Source organism: Macrosteles quadrilineatus, unplaced genomic scaffold (assembly GCF_028750875.1).
Source record: "Macrosteles quadrilineatus isolate MER2022 unplaced genomic scaffold, UCM_ALF_1.0 Scaffold_1__1_contigs__length_201487025, whole genome shotgun sequence".
NCBI lineage: Eukaryota > Metazoa > Arthropoda > Insecta > Hemiptera > Cicadellidae > Macrosteles > Macrosteles quadrilineatus.
The window spans coordinates 156258091-156266475 of NW_026542594.1; positions in this window are offsets into that span (position 1 = coordinate 156258091).

An 8385-nucleotide genomic window follows, 5' to 3' on the forward strand; every position below is an offset into this window, starting at 1 on the left:
TGCTAGCAGCATTCTTACCATAAATAATATTGTATCAGGTACAATTCGGCAAATATTTCATTTATTTTTGGACTTCCACCAACTTAATTAAGAATACGCGAGTATCAACATGAACAAGTCGGATCAACAATTAAATTGGTCAACTGATCAGCTGATCAGCTGATTAGTTGACGTTCGAAGCATTACAATTTTAATTCTTTTCTCTCAATACTTGAACCTCATTGGTCCGTTACCTGTGTGGATATGAGAAAACTATGCGGATATGAAATGAAACTATGCGGATATGAAAGTAAACAGCTGTAAAGTGAAACTTTTCAATTCTAAGAACTGGACTGAAATGGCTACTTTAAAAAACGGCCGTAGGTAAAAACAATTTTCAGGTTAACCTTATGATGTTGTTGACTGAGGAAATGTCAACATTAAATCGATAAAATTATAACATTGTTGCATATGATAAATAATGATAAAATAAAGGGTTATAAAGCTTATTAGAAGGGTATAAAAATTCATTTATTAGTTTTAGACACAACAATTTATTAAAACAGCACGTTTATACTTGTTCACGCTGCCTGCATCTTCGTGATTCGCCCCTGCTGTACAGAACTGTAGTGCAAAGTACCGCATGGAGTTGCAGGTCTCAACGAAATGAAAATTACAAACACTGTGATATTATCGTGACCTAAATCTACAAACTGAGACCTTAAAAATTTAAATTTTGTCAAATATTAAATTTTGTTGTTTTAATTTGAAAGTTAGACCATTTTTAAGTTTACAAACCGTAGTAAGTAAATATCTGTTGCCCATAAATGAACACTGAGTTTATTAGATATAGCAACAGAATGAATAAATAATTTTACATTCGAAAATCGTTCTTAGAAAGATAATGAGTAGGTTTAAGTTTTTTGGCGTTGCTAATTTTTCGGTTGTCAAAGGAAAAAAAGAATTAAATGAAAGTAAATTACTAAATACCCCCACCGCAGCAAACCTGCAGTTAAGCGAATTTCCATATGCCTGACTTGATTTTCACAAATCTATTTAAATAACATTAAATTTAACGAGTACCTAGGGCTGCTGCTACAGGGAGGGTAATAAAGTGTGTTTTAGTAAAATATAAATAGCTTGGTATTAAATAGAAAATTTGCCAAGTTTGATCAAAATATGTCCATAAACAAATATCTGCAATAATTTGCTTATTCACCATAAGAATAAAATAGGAATTTTAAATTTACAATATTTAGAATTTTCTCCGTAGCCCATAACCAAACAAAAAAACTTAAAGAAACTAAAATAATTGTTTCGCAAGAGCAAAAAATTGCTCTAAAAATGGTTTATGCTAGAAAAATTAGGGCATTCTATGTTTTGTAGGTTAAATATGAAAAAAACCTCTTTTTATCCCATAAAATTCCCTGTAAAACCCCTTTCCCATGGCCCAATCATGCTGGTTCGCGAACTCTTTCGAATAAATTTACCTGTTTGTACAAAATTTTATCGAAATCGGATGATTTTCGCTCGAGTTATCGTGCTAACGGACAAACATTAAATCTGAACGGATGGTGTTTTTGACCTCCTAGGACATCAAAACGAAAAAGTAAATCGGTTCCGGGTCCAGGTCTTACCATGAGACATACTGTAAAAGCTTCCTCCCTAAATAGAAAATTTTCTAAAAATAAAATCTAAAATAATGTAGGTATCATTTAAACAAATCAATTTGACATAAATCATGTTCAACCGGCTCTGTAGGGATTGGTTGACGTGTTGTGGTAGGGAATCATTGGATAGTTGTCATATACACATACATCATAAGTAAAGCATTTGGCCAAGTACACAGTATTAGTGGTTATGTTGGTTGACTGACGTAAGACAAGTGTTATATAGTCAATGCTATTACTAGTGTATACAAGGGCGAGGCGAAGAGCGGACAATGACGCCAAAGTACGTAGTAAGAGTCAACAACTGCATACTCTGCAGTCCGCACTAGCGATGCCGAAAACAGAAATTTCTAATTTCCAAGCCAAAATCATAATTTATAAATAAGATCTCGTATCTCAACAACTAAACGCAAATCTTTTACTTGTCTAGATTAAGTTTCGAATTCCGAAACTCACCGATCGAATCTCAAAACCGAAACTTTTCAAAAGTGTTAGTGATTTCAAAATTTTAGATCGGTTTTGACACATCACTACGCTATACTCGTGTTAAGATTACCTTACTTATGACGTTGCTTTCACAGGTAAATAATCCTGTAAATACTTATTTTCAATCAACTAAATTGACTATACTTATTGGAAGAAATGAAGTGAAGTCCTCATAATCGGGTGAAATAAATGCTATGCTAAATTTGGTCAACAAAAGGCTTTTTTACGAAAACGGTAAGAAATCTGATTCTTGTATCACAGATTATTTGTGTAGTTCTTTCTAACCTTTGTTTCAATAATTTGTGTGGATGTTTTTGATTAATCTGCTGAATAATTTACAGTTTAACAGGTTTAACGTAAACAACCAAGTTAGTATCACAGGTTACGTGGTTTGTGTTTTGTCAACGATGGTGTTATCTCAAGTTAAGGAATCACAAACACTTTTAAGAGTAAGGTTGTATAAGCCCATCAAACTTTTGTCGATGTTCTGGGGATTGAACCCATTCCCTTTGTACCGATGTCTGAGACAATAGCCACTAGGCCAGTCACAATTTTTAGTGTGTGTATTAGGTCTATACCATAATTGAATTTACTGAACTGTAGAGTAGGACGAATCAAAAGAGCTAAAACTAGGGTGCGAACTAGTGACTTGATCAGCTGTGACCTTTACCAATCAGCTGTCCAGTGATCCGATGTTCAGATTGGCGGGCTTTCTCTGGTCCGGAGTGGGTGGCTCTTGTTAGTTCATTGACAGCTTTCCAACACTTTCATCCACTTTCTGTTTGTATCTTACCACAAAGATTCTATGACTTGACCCCTTGGAAGTGGTTATACTTTCATTGGATCATTTGTATTAAAGTCAGGAGTGAAAGTACTTGTTGAAATAAGAAATCTTAACATAGGGTTCTTATTTGTATCTGTATTTATCAGCTGACACAATACAGCAGTAATCTAGTAAAACTAACGTTATATCATTGACTTCAGGTATACTGTTTTCTATCAACCGTCAAAGGATATAATTGGAAATAAACTGATTATTGTTATATATGACCTAAAAGTCTACACTTGGTGTGAAGGCCTACTACATTTTAAAGACAAAGATGAAGTAAATATTTGTATTTGTTCGTAGTTTGGTTTTGAATAAACGACACCGTTAACGCTGTGCCACTGGCTGTACCGGAGATAAAACGGTTGTTTTGAAAGTCAACACGTCGCTCTAAAAGTCGGAAAGGTAGATTGCTCTATCAGTCCTAGAAGATTTTACACACATGACAACTTATCGTGTACACGATTATCTTTTCAAACTCACACAACCAACCCACTTCTACTCAAATTAAATTTACATACATTTTGGTAATTAATACTCAAAAGAAATTGTATGTATTGTTTTTATCCAACTGTCTTATCCAACGAGTTAAACTAGGTGACCAACGTAGTATAATGTAAAACTACCTTTTAGCATGCATAAATGATTCAATTTTGTCGAGATGTCAAAGTGAGATAAAAAGATAAATCACTTTTTAATTTTCTACTCTGCTTCTAACCGTTATATTCATCGTGTTATGGATCATCATGTAGTATACCATTTCTTATCTTGTTTGAACTGGTTGATAAAAGTAGGTATTCTTTCCAAAAAATATCATCTAAATCCAAAAAGGGACTGAATGAAACACTTCTAGAAAAAGATAAACGTACATAAAGTGTCATAGAATGAAGGTCAAGGTGTCACAACTGGTTTAGAGTTGCAAAGGTATACCATGTTATGGATTTAAATAATAACATTATCATCAGATCAACAAGAAATTACTGCACAAAATGACACAATTGTAGTTTCAAAATATTTTTGCGTCCTACCTTCAAATCCTAGGTCCATCCCATAGACTCGACACCGGGACCTTTTTACACTTTACTTCACCCTACTAGTAGCCTTACTAGTAGGCCTAGAGGGTTACGGCACTGTAATGCGCTCTCTTCCACTGGACAAGCTCGCTCCCCAGCGTAATAAACTGTACTAAAAATGTACTCCTATTATTTAATCATATAAATAACTACTGTAGTAATTTTGGTTTCAAAGATAGTCTTTTGTTGTGATATTCTTTTATTTGTTTGGCATTGTGGAAGCTGTTCAATAACGAATATTATACCCACCAATGTTTTAAAAGTATCTACAAGCAATAAAAGTTTAAAATACCCCCACCGCAGCAAACCTGCAGACTAAGCGAATTTCTATTTGACTGAATGGATTCACACTGAAATGTCTACTTAAAAATATAACATTTATCCTCGATTTAAATAGAATTAGTTTAACAAGTACTTAGGTTTGCTGCACCAGGGAGGGTAAAACGTTTTTTTTTTGTAAAATGCTAATAGTTAGTAAGAAATAAAAACATTTTCCAAATTTGATCAAAATATGTTTATAAACAAGCAAACTACAACAGTTTACTTATTCTCCATAAGAATAACATGAGAATTTTAAATTTACAATTTTTTGGAATTTTCTCCGTAACCATTAGGCGCATAACAACGCTTCAGTATACTAAATTATTTGTTTTTTTAAGCTCTACAACATGGTTTGGGAAGAAATTGCTAAATTTTATGTTTTTTGGGTCAAAAATGGGAAAACCCTATTTTTACCCCATAAAACCCTCCGTAAACCACCGTTCCCATGGTCCGATCATGCTGGATCGCGAACTCGTTCGAATAAACGTAGGTTTACACGTTTGTACCAAATTTCATCAAAATCGGATCATTTTTGCTCAAGTTATCGTGCTAACGGACATATATATATGTATATATATATATGAATTTTAACGGATGGTGTTTTTGGCCTCTAGGGACCTCAAAACGAAAAAAAATCGGTCCCGCGTCCAGGTCTTACCATGAGTACTACGGTAATAGCTTATTTCCTATATGGGAAATTCGCTAAAATATAAATTTCGTTGCTGTTAATCACATGATTGTTTGTTGATTATATAATAAAAACGCAAAAAAATTATATGTAAGTCTCAAAATGCAATCAACATCTTTAAAGCACAAATGAATGGTGCTAAGTCCCTGGTTCCAAATTGATATTGTTTCAATTAGATAACTGGTGCACAGATATTGTCCATATACGTGTAGAGTGCTACTAAAGTTAAAACTGTTGGGTTGGTTGCTGTCGCTGCTAACGAAGTAGTATTGTTACTCTGAGGTGTGGAATTGTAACGTGTCAGGTTACGTCATAGAAGTGCCTTAAATAATGTCTTTGGCAAAATTCAAATCAGTTACTTAATTTTTAACCAGCCATACTTAAATACGCTTTCTTAGATTTACTTAAAAAAGGTGGAATGTTCCAGTCACCTCTGTGATCTGAAAATCCTATCTAAAACCTTTGAAGAAGGCTAATATGAATTATACACAAATGGGGAAAGGTGTTGTTTTACTTAAAGACATTCCGGGAATTGGAGTGCATTAGCTTTATTTTGTTTTAAGTTTTATGCAAGTGTTTTATGTAAAATGAAGAATCAGCGAAAGGATGTTCCATGTTTATGTAGAAGTGATGATCGTTGATGCAACCTAAAATGTATTCGTTGTATATATATTACAATGTTTGTCAAAAATGATTTTTAGAAATTGTTTTAATAGATGTTTGTATGGATTGTTTTTTTACATAGTTTTCATAGATTATTTATATAGATTGTTTTATAGTTTGTTTTATATGTATAGTTTATTAGGATTAAGGACAAGAGTTGTTTTGAAAAACAGAATTCTTCTGAAAACTATTGCTAATAAAGACATTTTTATTTATTTATTTACAAATCGAATTGTTTGCGGACGGAATAAGGTACGCCACTTAGAAAATTTAATTTTAAGTTATATCAGAGTGTATTTTTAACTATTGAACATTTTTCGTATGACACCTATGGCTGTTAACGAGGAATAGTTATTCGTATGATAATTGTAGAGTCGTCATATTAAATAAAGAGAAGAATTGTCACATCAAAACCCCCCAAGAACGGAGTTAAACCTTAAGAGGAAATGTATGTCTAATATGTTGATCCGCGGCTTTAATTGTGCCAGGGCAAAGATTATATGAGGAAAGTGATTGTTTGCACTGAGTTCCTAGAATTGAAATCTGCAAAGATAAAACCTTGAGAGGATCTAATCACACTGTAATACATGCGTGGAACCAGTTCCATGAATCATAATTAAGGTGCAATTGTACTTTATAGATCACCTTGGAAGACTGTGTTCTTTATAAATAGTCTTGGAGACCTGAGATAAACATCACCTCTTTCAACTAAGTGATGCAATGTACGAAAGTTCTTGATATACGAAACGTTACTAATTTGATTGATTATAAACAGTACAGTTGCCCTGGCTTATGTGGTTGGTGGGAAATGCATCCAAAATACTCGATATCACGATGTATAGCTTTTTGAGGTTATAGTTGCTAGGCAACGGCAACAATGTCGACACTGTTATTATTATCGATAGTTGTTTGTCTTGGTTATTTACCTGATGTTCAATATATGGTTTCTGCTGTAGATTTACGATAAATTCGACAAATACATATAAATAATCAGCTGATTTATATGACTAAAATTCATAATTTTAGATTCAAGGAGTGACTCGTGACCCCTAATCAATTGAGGGACATGATAACAACCTTACATTTAGGATAAGGTGTAACGCTTCGTGGTAGCTTGTAAACTAGACTACAGAGATAGTCTAATGGGTTCGGTGTCATTTTTGTCAACGATTTCGCCTATTAGGTTTAGAGAGGAGGAGCTGACGAGTTGTTATATAATACGTTTTTCAGCCTGTTTCTATCATATACAGAACTGTATTTTATGGTTAACATCTTTAAGTTTACATTGCATTTCAGTTGACATACAATATGACTGGGTAAAAATCAAAAGGTAGTCGGTTCTATCCTGAGAAACACTAGAAGCTTTTTGATGGTTCGAAACTGGACCCAGCTGTTCCTTATAATTGGGCTTTAAATGAATGATCCTGGTTAATGAAACAGCTGATCTTGGTCAGCAAAAAAGCTACACAGATCACCTCACACCACTCTACACTCATCCTCTTATTTGGATTAAAATAGCTCGTAGGTGGCGTCCCCATCTTAATGATTAATAATAATTTCCATAAGATTTTCGAATTGACATTAATTTGTATATTTTAGTCACAGACATAATTCACTTCGTTATTTATGAGAGGGAATAAAAACTAAGGAAAAATTGTGTGCGTAAATAACATTATTTAGATGATTTCCAAAGTAAATTTTCATTATAGTATAAAGATTTAGCCTCCTGTCGAAACCTTTCAACCCAGCATCAGCAATCAACATAATTGTCATTATTTTAAGACTGAGTATTTTTTTAAGACAACATTCATCTTATTTCTTTGATGAACTGTCAAATATCTGACCAAGCAATTTTAATGATAATGTCATTATTTCAGAAAGTAAACAAATTACTGTAAAAATGCAAGTCAAACTGTGACGATGAGTGAGCTTTGGCTTTGGTGAGAAAGGTTTTGTCTGGGAACGCTCTTCCAATGTATTAAGTATAAAGGTGTAATTTTTCAGGTTAGGAAAATAACTCTCGTTTTAAAGGGATTCTTCATACTCACGGGTCTTATATTGGGCCGAAGTATTGGAACAACTCACATTGCTTGACAACATAAGTTATATCATATGTTTAATAAGTTTCTGTTGGGTTCACTCATATATATTTAGTTTTCGCTACACTACTGTGAAATCACCTGTTTTCGTTGTATGTTAATCACCTGCGAAAATTCACCATTGCATTGTTGACTACGCAAAAATGATGTTTACTATTTCAAAGTAATGTTTACCATCCTTTTTTAATTTTTACGACATAAACAAACATTTGTCATTGTTTCATCAACTGTTTCAAATTGCAACAACCAAGACTGTAAAATCTATGTAAATTTGAACTTTAAATAACAGGCCAAGCCAAAGTTATACTAATTTTCAAATGTTCCTAACTATAATAAAGAATTATTCCAATGTCTTTTTTAGCAAAAAAATATTAGTTTTTGTTGTGTAGCGAAAAGTAACGTTCAAAACACGAGTGAAAGTGGGTCTTTCTATTCTCGACCATATTTAAAGTGCTCGATAAATCTCAATAGTCTCAAACGTAATGAGCCATCTTTAAACTTGTTATAATATATATGATTTAATTTCAAAATACACTACAGTATTTTATTTTACACACCTTTTATTTAACTTGTAACAGCA